We start from the raw sequence: 14,441 nt of genomic DNA on the forward strand, positions 1-14,441 counted from the left end.
GAAACGGCCAAGGTGGCAGCCTTAGTAAGAAACGGCCAAGGTGGCAGCCTTAGTAAGAAACGGCCAAGGTGGCAGCCTTAGTAAGAAACGGCCGAGGTGGCAGCCTTAGTAAGAAACGGCCGAGGTGGCAGCCTTAGTAAGAAACGGCCAAGGTGGCAGCCTTAGTAAGAAACGGCTGAGGTGGCAGCCTTAGTAAGAAACGGCCAAGGTGGCAGCCTTAGTAAGAAACGGCCAAGGCGGCAGCCTTAGTAAGAAACGGCCAAGGCGGCAGCCTTAGTAAGAAACGGCCAAGGTGGCAGCCTTAGTAAGAAACGGCCGAGGTGGCAGCCTTAGTAAGAAACGGCCAAGGTGGCAGCCTTAGTAAGAAACGGCCAAGGTGGCAGCCTTAGTAAGAAACGGCCAAGGTGGCAGCCTTAGTAAGAAACGGCCAAGGTGGCAGCCTTAGTAAGAAACGGCCAAGGTGGCAGCCTTAGTAAGAAACGGCCGAGGTGGCAGCCTTAGTGGCAGCCTTAGTAAGAAACGGCCGAGGTGGCAGCCTTAGTAAGAAACGGCCAAGGTGGCAGCCTTAGTAAGAAACGGCCAAGGCGGCAGCCTTAGTAAGAAACGGCCGAGGTGGCAGCCTTAGTAAGAAACGGCTGAGGTGGCAGCCTTAGTAAGAAACGGCCGAGGCGGCAGCCTTAGTAAGAAACGGCCAAGGTGGCAGCCTTAGTAAGAAACGGCCAAGGTGGCAGCCTTAGTAAGAAACGGCCGAGGTGGCAGCCTTAGTAAGAAACGGCCAAGGCGGCAGCCTTAGTAAGAAACGGCCAAGGCGGCAGCCTTAGTAAGAAACGGCCGAGGTGGCAGCCTTAGTAAGAAACGGCCAAGGTGGCAGCCTTAGTAAGAAACGGCCAAGGCGGCAGCCTTAGTAAGAAACGGCCAAGGTGGCAGCCTTAGTAAGAAACGGCCAAGGCGGCAGCCTTAGTAAGAAACGGCCGAGGCGGCAGCCTTAGTAAGAAACGGCCAAGGTGGCAGCCTTAGTAAGAAACGGCCAAGGTGGCAGCCTTAGTAAGAAACGGCCGAGGTGGCAGCCTTAGTAAGAAACGGCCAAGGCGGCAGCCTTAGTAAGAAACGGCCAAGGTGGCAGCCTTAGTAAGAAACGGCCAAGGCGGCAGCCTTAGTAAGAAACGGCCGAGGTGGCAGCCTTAGTAAGAAACGGCCAAGGTGGCAGCCTTAGTAAGAAACGGCCAAGGTGGCAGCCTTAGTAAGAAACGGCCAAGGTGGCAGCCTTAGTAAGAAACGGCCGAGGTGGCAGCCTTAGTAAGAAACGGCCGAGGTGGCAGCCTTAGTAAGAAACGGCCGAGGTGGCAGCCTTAGTAAGAAACGGCCAAGGTGGCAGCCTTAGTAAGAAACGGCTGAGGTGGCAGCCTTAGTAAGAAACGGCCAAGGTGGCAGCCTTAGTAAGAAACGGCCAAGGTGGCAGCCTTAGTAAGAAATGGCCGAGGTGGCAGCCTTAGTAAGAAACGGCCAAGGTGGCAGCCTTAGTAAGAAACGGCCAAGGTGGCAGCCTTAGTAAGAAACGGCCGAGGTGGCAGCCTTAGTAAGAAACGGCCGAGGTGGCAGCCTTAGTAAGAAACGGCCAAGGCGGCAGCCTTAGTAAGAAACGGCCGAGGTGGCAGCCTTAGTAAGAAACGGCCGAGGTGGCAGCCTTAGTAAGAGAAGGTGTTAAGAAACTGCAAGTAAATATTGTGAATACCAGGGCTGGGATTCTAAGTCTAAAAGATTTACAACAGCAAAACTAACAAGAAAGAAATGTGGGAGTGGTTTGAACATGGGTGTCAAGTAGACACTGAGGGGTTGTGGTATAACATTACCACCCGTGGCACCAAGCGGGATACATAGTACTCTGAGCACCGAAGGGAAAGACTGGGTTACGAATTTACCCATGGTACTGATGTCAATGAGGGCATCAACTAACGCCACCACAGGACTCACGCCACATTAAGTGGTAACTGGGAGAGCGATGAGAGTACCGGGAGCTGTTATTCACGTGTCACAAATTAGTGATCTGGCAATAATGGAAGAGTCTATGTTGTCCTATTGTCAGGAAATGACCCATGTGTTGCAGTGTGTATATTCCAAGGTGAAAGCAGCATGAGGCGCAGGAGATAACCGAGAGCACGGGCTGAATCCTGGAGATCAAGTGTACATCAAGATCCACCAGGCGGGGGTGTTGAGACAGATCCACCAGGCGGAGGTGTTGGGACAGATCCACCAGGCAGAGGTGTTGGGACAGATCCACCAGGCAGAGGTGTTGGGACAGATCCACCAGGCGGAGGTGTTGGGACAGATCCACCAGGCGGAGGTGTTGGGACAGATCCACCAGGCGGAGGTGTTGGGACAGATCCACCAGGCAGAGGTGTTGGGACAGATCCACCAGGCGGAGGTGTTGGGACAGATCCACCAGGCGGAGGTGTTGGGACAGATCCACCAGGCGGAGGTGTTGGGACAGATCCACCAGGCGGGGGTGTTGGGACAGATCCACCAGGCGGAGGTGTTGGGACAGATCCACCAGGCGGAGGTGTTGGGACAGATCCACCAGGCGGAGGTGTTGGGACAGCATTGGTCTGGACCACACACAGTACTCCTCACAGCACCCTACAGCGGTGAAGACCACAGCCTCTCCTCGGTGGGTTCACACTTCTCACGTGAAGCGAGATCCAGCTGGAAGACGCCATGATAGAGGAAGTGGAGCTAAAGAAATAGAGGAGGAGTAGACAAGCAGTTGGGTCTGGGAGCTATTTTAACCGCCATAGTTTTTTGTGTCAGTTGCTTTAATGGTTACTGCACCATGTGAAAAGGATAGATTGACAATTCTATTAGAATGGGTTGCCAAATACACTGCTCAAAAAAATAAAGGGAACACTAAAATAACACATCCTAGATCTGAATGAAGGAAATAATCTTATTAAATACTTTTTTCTTTACATAGTTGAATGTGCTGACAACAAAATCACACAAAAATGATCAATGGAAATCAAATTTATCAACCCATGGAGGTCTGGATTTGGAGTCACCATCAAAATTAAAGTGGAAAACCACACTACAGGCTGATCCAACTTTGATGTAATGTCCTTAAAACAAGTCAAAATGAGGCTCAGTAGTGTGTGTGGCCTCCACGTGCCTGTATGACCTCCCTACAACGCCTGGGCATGCTCCTGATGAGGTGGCGGATGGTCTCCTGAGGGATCTCCTCCCAGACCTGGACTAAAGCATCCGCCAACTCCTGGACAGTCTGTGGTGCAACGTGGCGTTGGTGGATGGAGCGAGACATGATGTCCCAGATGTGCTCAATTGGATTCAGGTCTGGGGAAACGGGCGGGCCAGTCCATAGCATCAATACCTTCCTCTTGCAGGAACTGCTGACACACTCCAGCCACATGAGGTCTAGCATTGTCTTGCATTAGGAGGAACCCAGGGCCAACCGCACCAGCATATGGTCTCACAAGGGGTCTGAGGATCTCATCTCGGTACCTAATGGCAGTCAGGCTACCTCTGGCGAGCACATGGAGGGCTGTGCGGCACCCCAAAAGAAATGCCACCCCACACCATGACTGACCCACCGCCAAACCGGTCATGCTGGAGGATGTTGCAGGCAGCAGAACGTTCTCCACGGCGTCTCCAGACTCTGTCACGTCTGTCACGTGCTCAGTGTGAACCTGCTTTCATCTGTGAAGAGCACAGGGCGCCAGTGGCGAATTTGCCAATCTTGGTGTTCTCTGGCAAATGCCAAACGTCCTGCACGGTGTTGGGCTGTAAGCACAACCCCCACCTGTGGAAGTCGGGCCCTCATACCACCCTCATGGAGTCTGTTTCTGACCGTTTGAGCAGACACATGCACATTTGTGGCCTGCTGGAGGTCATTTTGCAGGGCTCTGGCAGTGCTCCTCCTGCTCCTCCTTGCACAAAGGCGGAGGTAGCAGTCCTGCTGCTGGGTTGTTGCCCTCCTACGGCCTCCTCCCCGTCTCCTGATGTACTGGCCTGTCTCCTGGTAGCGCCTCCATGCTCTGGACACTACGCTGACAGACACAGCAAACCTTCTTGCCACAGCTCGCATTGATGTGCCATCCTGGATGAGCTGCACTACCTGAGCCACTTGTGTGGGTTGTAGACTCATGTTACCACTAGAGTGAAAGCACCGCCAGCATTCAAAGGTGACCAAAACATCAGCCAGGAAGCATAGGAACTGAGAAGTGGTCTGTGGTCATCATGGCGTCTTTGTGTTGTTTAAGTGTTCCCTTAATTTTTTTGAGCAGTGTATGAAGACACGAGAGTCAGTAGTAACCAGACAGGTCACTAATCACAAAGGTATGGTGATCTGGGTGGAGCCACTAGCACACAAAACTCATTCAGAGGCTGAACTAGTGATTGAGATAGAAATCCATCAAATCAAATCAAATCAAATTTTATTGGCCACATGCGCCGAATACAACAGGTGCAGACATTACAGTGAAATGCTTACTTACAGCCCTTAACCAACAGTGCATTTATTTTTAATAAAAAAGTAAAATAAAACAACAACAAAAAAGTGTTGAGAAAAAAAGAGCAGAAGTAAAATAAAATAACAGTAGGGAGGCTATATATACAGGGGGGTAACCGGTTCAGAGTCAATGTGCGGGGGTACCGGCTAGTTGAGGTAGTTGAAGTAATATGTACATGTGGGTAGAGTTAAAGTGACTATGCATCAATAATTAACAGAGTAGCAGCAGCGTAAAAAGATGGGGTGGGGGGACAGTGCAAATGGTCCGGGTAGCCATGATTAGTTGTTCAGGAGTCTTATGGCTTGGGGGTAGAAGCTGTTGAGAAGTATTTTGGACCTAGACTTGGCACTCCGGTACCGCTTGCCGTGCGGTAGCAGAGAGAACAGTCTATGACTAGGGTGGCTGGAGTCTTTGACAATTTTGAGGGCCTTCCTCTGACACCGCCTGGTATAGAGGTCCTGGATGGCAGGAAGCTTGGCCCCAGTGATGTACTGGGCCGTACGCACTACCCTCTGTAGTGCCTTGCGGTCGGAGGCCAAGCAGTTGCCATACCAGGCGGTGATGCAACCAGTCAGGATGCTCTCGATGGTGCAGCTGTAGAATTTTTTGAGGATCTGAGGACCCATGCCAAATCTTTTCAGTCTCCTGAGGGGGAATAGGCTTTGTTGTGCCCTCTTCACGACTGTCTTGGTGTGTTTGGACCATGGTAGTTCGTTGGTGATGTGGACACCAAGGAACTTGAAGCTCTCAACCTGTTCCACTACAGCCCCGTCGATGAGAATGGGGGCGTGCTCAGTCCTATTTTTTTTCCTGTAGTCCACAATCATCTCCTTTGTCTTGGTCACGTTGAGGGAGAGGTTGTTATCCTGGCACCACACGGCCAGGTCTCTGACCTCCTCCCTATAGGCTGTCTCATCGTTGTCGGTGATCAGGCCTACCACTGTTGTGTCGTCGGCAAACTTAATGATGGTGTTGGAGTCGTGCCTGGCCATGCAGTCATGGGTGAACAGGGAGTACAGGAGGGGACTGAGCACGCACCCCTGAGGGGCCCCCGTGTTGAGGATCAGTGTGGCAGATGTGTTGTTACCTACCCTTACCACCTGGGGGCGGCCCGTTAGGAAGTCCAGGATCCAGTTGCAGAGGGAGGTGTTTAGTCCCAGGATCCTTAGCTTAGTGATGAGCTTAGAGGGCACTATGGTGTTGAATGCTGAGCTGTAGTCAATGAATAGCATTCTCACGTAGGTGTTCCTCTTGTCCAGGAGAGAAAGGGCAGTGTGGAGTGCAATAGAGATTGCAGCATCTGTGGGTCTGTTGGAGCGGTGTGCAAATTGGAGTGGGTCTAGGGTTTTTGGGATAATGGTGTTGATGTGAGCCATGACCAGCCTTTCAAAGCACTTCATGGCTACAGACGTCAGTGCTACGGGTCGGTAGTCATTTAGGCAGGTTATCTTAGTGTCCTTGGGCACGGGGGACTATGGTGGTCTGCTTGAAACATGTTGGTATTACAGATTCAGTCAGGGACATGTTGAAAATGTCAGTGAAGACACTTGCCAGTTGGTCAGCACATGCTCGGAGTACACGTCCTGGTAATCCGTCTGGCCCTGCGGCCTTGTGAATGTTGACCTGCTTAAAAGTCTTACTCACATCGGCTACGGAGAGCATGATCACATAGTCATCCGGAACAGCTGGTGCTCTCATGCATGCTTCAGTGTTGCTTGCATCGAAGCGAGCATAGAAGTGGTTTAGCTCGTCTGGTAGGTTTGTGTCACTGGGCAGCTCGCGGCTGTGCTTCCCTTTGTAGTCTGTAATAGTTTTCAAGCCCTGCCACATCCGACGAGCGTCAGAGCCGGTGTAATACGATTCAATCTTAGTCCTGTATTGACTCTTTGCCTGTTTGTTGGTTCGTCGGAGGGCATAGCGGGATTTCTTATAAGCGTCCGGGTTAGAGTCCCGCTCCTTGAAAGCGGTAGCTCTACCCTTTAGCTCAGTGCGGATGTTTCCTGTAATCCATGGCTTCTGGTTGGGGTATGTACGTACGGTCACTGTGGGGACGACATCATCGATGCACTTATTGATGAAGCCAGTGACTGATGTGGTGTACTCCTCAATACTATCTGAAGAATCCCGGAACATGTTCCAGTCTGTGCTAGCAAAACAGTCCTGTAGCTTAGCATCTGCATCATCTGACCACTTTTTTATTAACCGAGTCACTGGTGCTTCCTGCTTTAGTTTTTGCTTATAAGCAGGAATCAGGAGGATAGTTATGGTCAGATTTGCCAAATGGAGGGCGAGGGAGAGCTTTGTATGCGTCTCTGTGTTTGGAGTAAAGGTGGTCTAGAGTTTTTTTTCCTCTGGTTGCACATTTAACATGCTGGTAGAAATTAGGTAGAACGGATTTAAGTTTCCCTGCATTAAAGTCCCCGGCCACTAGGAGCGCTGCCTCTGGATGAGCGTTTTCCTGTTGACTTATGGCCTTATACAGCTCATTCAGTGCAATCTTAATGCCAGCATTGGTTTGTGGTGGTAAATAGACCGCTATGAAAAATATAGATGAAAACTATCTTGGTAAATAGTGGGGTCTACAGCTTATCATAAGATACTCTACCTCAGGCTAGCAAAACCTCGAGACTTCCTTAGTATTTGATTTTGTGCACCAGCTGTTGTTTACAAATATACACAGACCGCCACCCCTTGTCTTACCGGAGTCAGCCGTTCTATCCTGCCGATGTAGCGTATAGCCCGCTAGCTGTATGTTATCCATGTCGTCGTTCAGCCACGACTCGGTGAAACATAAGATATTACAGTTTTTAATGTCCCGTTGGTAGGATAACCGTAATCTTAGGTCATCCAATTTATTTTCCAATGATTGAAGATTGGCTAATAGGATTGATGGGAGCGGCAGTTTACTCGCTCGCCGTCGGATCCTTACAAGGCACCCCGACCTAGGTCCACGATATCTCCGTCTCTTCCTCACGCGAATGACGGGGATTTGGGCCTTGTCGGGTGTCTGTAGGATATCCTTTGCGGCCGCCTCGTTGAAGAAAAATTATTAGTCCAATACGAGGTGAGTAATCGCTGTCCTGATATCCAGAAGCTCTTTTTGGTTATAAGAGACGATGGCAGAAACATTATGTACAATAACGCGGAAAAACACACATAATAATACAATTGGTTAGAGGGCTGTAAAACGGCAGCCATCTTCTCCGGCGCCATTTAAATACTGTGTAAATGGTATGATGAGGCGGTCAAGGGTCAGTCCTATTAAGTTTTAGTTGCAGATTCTGGCAGGACTGATATCAGTGCATTCTATGGAGTCCCAAAAACCAAGGCGTTAACGTTACAGGGAATTGGAAAACCAAGGCGTTAACGTTACAGGGAATTGGAAAACCAAGGCGTTAACGTTACAGGGAATTGGAAAACCAAGGGGTTAACGTTACAGGGAATTGGAAAACCAAGGCGTTAACGTTACAGGGAATTGGAAAACCAAGGCGTTAACGTTACAGGGAATTGGAAAAGCAGAATTGAATATGACTGGGGCGGAGATTTGTGTGGCTAATAAATGAAGGAAGTGGGTAATAGAGTCTCTGGGGAACGACAACTCCTCTGTGTATAGTGATACAGGGGATAGCTCGTCGGAGAGGAAGGACTGATAACTGTGCACAATATAGAGACTACTATGAAGTCAAACTGAACGTCACACTTACCCAGATCATGATGAGAGGAGCAGAGATAGTGTGGTCATTTCAGACACTAGGGGTTTGTCAAAGAAGCTTGAAAGAATAGCTGCAGATCCCTGTATACAGGAGGCCACCTCTACAGATCCCTGTATACAGGAGGCCACCTCATAGCTGCAGATCCCTGTATACAGGAGGCCACCTCTACAGATCCCTGTATACAGGAGGCCACCTCTATAGATCCCTGTATACATGAGGCCACCTCATAGCTACAGATCCCTGTATACAGCAGGCCACCTCTACAGATCCCTGTATACAGGAGGCCACCTCTACATATCCCTGTATACAGGAGGCCACCTCATAGCTACAGATCCCTGTATACAGGAGGCCACCTCATAGCTACAGATCCCTGTATACAGCAGGCCACCTCTACAGATCCCTGTATACAGGAGGCCACCTCATAGCTACAGATCCCTGTATACAGCAGGCCACCTCTACAGATCCCTGTATACAGGAGGCCACCTCTACATATCCCTGTATACAGGAGGCCACCTCATAGCTACAGATCCCTGTATACAGGAGGCCACCTCATAGCTACAGATCCCTGTATACAGCAGGCCACCTCTACAGATCCCTGTATACAGGAGGCCACCTCATAGCTACAGATCCCTGTATACAGGAGGCCACCTCATAGCTACAGATCCCTGTATACAGGAGGCCACCTCTACAGATCCCTGTATGCAGGAGGCCACCTCATAGCTACAGATCCCTGTATACAGCAGGCCACCTCTACAGATCCCTGTATACAGGAGGCCACCTCATAGCTACAGATCCCTGTATACAGGAGGCCACCTCTACAGATCCCTGTATACAGGAGGCCACCTCATAGCTACAGATCCCTGTATACAGGAGGCCACCTCATAGCTATAGATCCCTGTATACAGGAGGCCACCTCATAGCTACAGATCCCTGTATACAGCAGGCCACCTCTACAAATCCCTGTATACAGGAGGCTACCTCTACAGATCCCTGTATACAGGAGGCTACCTCTACAGATCCCTGTATACAGGAGGCCACCTCATAGCTACAGATCCCTGTATACAGGAGGCCACCTCTACATATCCCTGTATACAGGAGGCCACCTCTACAGATCCCTGTATACAGGAGGCCACCTCATAGCTACAGATCCCTGTATACAGGAGGCCACCTCTACAGATCCCTGTATACAGGAGGCCACCTCACCGGAAGGGGAGTTTGCAGTAGTAGTAGCAGCACATCTCCTGTGGAAGGTGATTAAGAAACATGTGACTCAGAGTTTTGTACGGTTGGATACTCTTCCAACGCCACTAATCTCTCCCCCATTTCTAACCGCCAGCAAACACTTGACATATCTCCCTGAAGACTGGGACCGATTGACGGTAAACGGAAAGTGTCAGAAGGTGGCTGCTTATCAACCGTTGGGACCCAAAGTTTACACTGTAACGAGGGCGTTCACAAAGGGGTGTAGATCGGCTTTGGGATGAGTGATGTGTACCTAACCTGAGCACAGGGAAGTATTATCCACAGGTACCGACTGTAGCAGAACATAGGATCTCATTGGAGATGTTGGTGGCTAGAAAACCGGGTATGAGTTGGGAGACAGGTAGGGAGTATCTGAAAGATTCAGTCCTAGATCTATCAGTTAACCACAAAGGCAATAGGAGCTCAGGAGACAGAGTCAATGCAATGGCTACTCTCATGGCAGTCGCTGTAGAGACGGTAACTGAAGGAGCAGTAGTAGTGGTGAAGGGTGCTATGGTAACAGCATGGAGCTGGACTACGGCGCAAATGAGGGGTGCCTTGAAGTATCATGGGCAGTGTTAATGGTAGCAGGGGTTACCTTGGTAGCATTGTTGGGATGTCATCTTCTGAGGGCATTGATGTTGAAACGTACATACAGAAGTGATGATAAGGCAAGGGAACACCTCTTGTAACCTGTGGCCTGACGGGGGGGGGAGACTGGGTGAAAGCATGAGGGGGGGGGAAGACTGGGTAAAAGCATGAGGAGGGGGGGAGACTGGGTGAAAGCATGAGGGGGGGGAGACTTGGTGAAAGCATGAGGAGGGTTTTTAGGACCCCAGGAGAACACTATCCCGGAGGTATAGAGTCAGGCGAAGAGAACACTATCCCGGAGGTATAGAGTCAGGCGAAGAGAACACTATCCCGGAGGTATAGAGTCAGGCGAAGAGAACACTATCCCGGAGGTATAGAGTCAGGCGAAGAGAACACTATCCCGGAGGTATAGAGTCAGGCGAAGAGAACACTATCCCGGAGGTATAGAGTCGGGCGAAGAGAACACTATCCCGGAGGTATAGAGTCAGGCGAAGAGAACACTATCCCGGAGGTATAGAGTCGGGCGAAGAGAACACTATCCCGGAGGTATAGAGTCGGGCGAAGAGAACACTATCCCGGAGGTATAGAGTCGGGCGAAGAGAACACTATCCCGGAGGTATAGAGTCAGGCGAAGAGAACACTATCCCGGAGGTATAGAGTCAGGCGAAGAGAGAGTCGAAACTTCAGTTTTTCTTTGCATATATAATTAAAGGCCACCTCTAAAGCTTAACACATGATTAATACTGTTATGTTTTGTGTGTTTCTTTTGCTTTTCAAGCCTTGTGCTATCACCCTCTTACGAACCAGAAGGAGGAAATGGAGGAAGTCAAAATCTCCGGCTGAAATGTCATTATCGGTTGTCTGACGAGAGATGGAAATCAGTGTGTGCATAGTGTAATTACAGATCAGAGGCCATTCGTCTCAGAGGTGTAAACATAATAGCCAACTGTGAATGTTAATCATGTTTTATTTTCTGTTCATTTATAAGTAATTTCAAAGTTTATGTGATGTTGAACAGTATGGAATTACTATTCAAAAAGGAGGGACTGTTGGTTTGTAATTTTAAATACTTGCTACACTAGAAGTTAATGGGTACATGTATGAGGAATGTATATGGTGGGGTCAATGGAGGGTGGATAAGAAGTAGGGGTCAGGAAAGTTAATAAGTAAGGGAAATGGCACATCACTTGGTTGGGGTCACTGATAAGGTTGGATAGCTGTGGATTAGTGAGGAATGAGGGCCCAGGTCAGGTCAGGTCACATGAAGGGAGAAGGAACAGTTTTATTACATACATCACTTAACTTCCTGTTAGATAGTGTTTAGAGGTGCAAGGAGGAGACTCCTTCTGAAAGGACGGTGTACATACTTGTGCTGGTGGAAACAGGTCTTTGTCTTTTCAGCTGTTTGACCCAGTGTGTGAATAAACTTGGTTGGAGCTTTGACTAGTTGTGCGTTAGTTTTTCACTCTGTTTGTCAGAACCTAACAAAGGGTTAAGAAAGACTCGTTAAATAAATCCAGAACAAAACTGAGAAATAAAGGAATAAGTTTGAATTTATTATTGAACTTCTGTGATCCCAGATTCTGCTGCATAGTAGATCTCAGTAGATCTCAGTAGATTTCATTAGCTTTAATGTTGGTCTTGGTTTTTACATGACTCAAAAATTATGACCAATACAGATGAAAATTGTTTTACATCACTTAATAATCAGTACGGTTACATGCACACAATAATGTGATTTTTGTGGATAGTCAAATTAATATTATAGTTAGATTAAAACTTTTGTATTTGTATTTATTATGGATCCCCTGTCACACCCTGGCTCTGGGACTCTATATGGCGGCAGGTAGCTTAGTGGTTAAGAGCGTTGTGCCAGTAACCGAAAGGTTGCTGGTTCTAATCCCCGAGCCGACTAGGTGAAAAATCTGTCGATGTGCCCTTGAGCAAGGCACTTAACCCTAATTGCTCCTGTAAGTCGCTCTGGATAAGAGCGTCTGCTAAATGACCAATTATTATTTATTTATTTTATATGTTGAGCCAGGGTGTGTTCATTCTATGTGTTCATTTTCTATGTTGGGTATTCTAAGTTGTTCTATGTCTATGTTGGCCAGAGTGGCTCCCAATCAGAGGCAACGAGTGTCAGCTGTTGTGGGTTGTCTCTGATTGGGAGCCATATTTAAACTGTATGTTTTCCCTTGTGTGTTGTGGGTTTTTGTTCCGTGTCGGTAGTTGTTTACCGTGGACTTCACGAGTCGTGTTTTGTTTTGATAACTTTAACTAAGTCATGTTTGTTTCACACGCTGCGCCTTGGTCTACTCACTCATACGACGATCGTGACAGAAAAACCCACCATACCAGGACCAAGCAGCGTGTCCAGGAACACACGCAGGAGGTGACTCTTGTGGATGTCCTCCTCGGTTGGGGGCAGATTACTGAGGAGGAGGCCGTCCGGTACCGGAAGGCGATAAAGGGGGAGACCCAGGCAGGAGAGGAGCAGCGGCGCCAAACGGGTCAACGTCGGACAGGCGAGAGGCAACCCCAAGAAATTTTTAGGGGGGGGCACACGGCATGGGCGACTGGGCAGCAGGAGGCTGCCACAGGGCGAAATGGGAGACGAGGAGAGAAGGCCACCGGGTTACGGGAGCCATTGGCGAGAGGAGGGAAGGAAGTTGTAGAGGCACGGCGAGAGGTACTGAGGTGTATTGCCAGTCCGGTCCGGCCCGTTCCTGATCCCCGTTTAAGGCCAGTGGTGTGTGTTCCCAGTACGGTCCGGCCTGTTCCTGCTCCACGCACCAAGCCTACGGTGTGCGTCGCCAGCCCTGCCCGGCCTGTTCCTGCTCCACGCACCAAGCCTACGGTGTGCGTCGCCAGCCCAGTCCGGCCTGTCCCTGCTCCACGCACCAAGCCTACGGTGTGCGTCGACAGCCCAGCCCGGCCTGTCCCTGCTCCACGCACCAAGCCTACGGTGTGCGTCGACAGCCCAGCCCGGCCTGTTCCTGCTCCACGCACCAAGCCTACGGTGTGCGTCGCCAGCCCTGCCCGGCCTGTTCCTGCTCCACGCACCAAGACTACGGTGTGCGTCGACAGCCCAGCCCGGCCTGTCCCTGCTCCACGCACCAAGCCTACGGTGTGCGTCGCCAGCCCAGCCCAGCCTGTTCCTGCTCCACGCACCAAGCCTACGGTGTGCGTCGCCAGCCCTGCCCGGCCTGTTCCTGCTCCACGCACCAAGCCTACTGTGTGCGTCGACAGCCCTGTCCGGCCTGTCCCTGCTCCACGCACCAAGCCTACGGTGTGCGTCGCCAGCCCTGCCCGGCCTGTTCCTGCTCCACGCACCAAGCCTACGGTGTGCGTCGACAGCCCGGCCCGGCCTGTCCCTGCTCCACGCACCAAACCTACGGTGTGCGTCGCCAGCCCAGCCCGGCCTGTTCCTGCTCCACGCACCAAGCCTACGGTGTGCGTCGCCAGCCCTGTCCGGCCTGTTCCTGCTCCACGCACCAAGCCTACGGTGTGCGTCGCCAGCCCTGCCCGGCCTGTTCCTGCTCCACGCACCAAGCCTGCGGTGTGCGTCGCCAGCCCTGTCCGGCCTGTCCCTGCTCCACGCACCAAGTCTACGGTGCGCGTCGCCAGCCCGGCCCGGCCCGTTCCTGCCACTCGCACCAAGCCAGGGGTGCGAGTCGTCAGTCCGGCACAACCCGTGCCTGGGTCATCGGTGCCAATTCAGGTACCGCTCTACTGCTCCACTAAGGAGCTGAAGCCTACCGCTCCTGCTACGTCCAGTCCAGCTCCAGCCAGCGGGGCCAGACCGGACCAGGGGCGCTATGGGGGGTTTGTTGGAGGGTGGTGGGCAAGCCCGGAGCCGGAGCCGCCGCCGAGGAGGTATGCCCGCCCAGCCCTCCCCTGTTTTGCTTTAGTTGAGGCGCGGTCGCAGTCCGCGCCTTTAGGGGGGGGTACTGTCACACCCTGGCTCTGGGACTCTATATGTTGAGCCAGGGTGTGTTCATTCTATGTGTTCATTTTCTATGTTGGGTATTCTAAGTTGTTCTATGTCTATGTTGGCCAGAGTGGCTCCCAATCAGAGGCAACGAGTGTCAGCTGTTGTGGGTTGTCTCTGATTGGGAGCCATATTTAAACTGTATGTTTTCCCTTGGGTGTTGTGGGTTTTTGTTCCGTGTCGGTAGTTGTTTACCGTGGACTTCACGAGTTGTGTTTTGTTTTGATAACTTTAACTAATTAAAGTCATGTTTGTTTCACACGCTGCGCCTTGGTCTACTCACTCATACGACGATCGTGACATCCCCATTAGTTCCTGCCAAGGCAGCAGCTACTCTTCCTGGGTTCCAGCAAAATGAAGGCAGTTATACAACTTAAAAAAACATTA

The sequence above is a fragment of the Coregonus lavaretus genome, assembly GCF_964263955.1.
Source record: "Coregonus lavaretus genome assembly, contig: HAP1_SCAFFOLD_2449, whole genome shotgun sequence".
In the NCBI taxonomy this organism is placed as follows: domain Eukaryota; kingdom Metazoa; phylum Chordata; class Actinopteri; order Salmoniformes; family Salmonidae; genus Coregonus; species Coregonus lavaretus.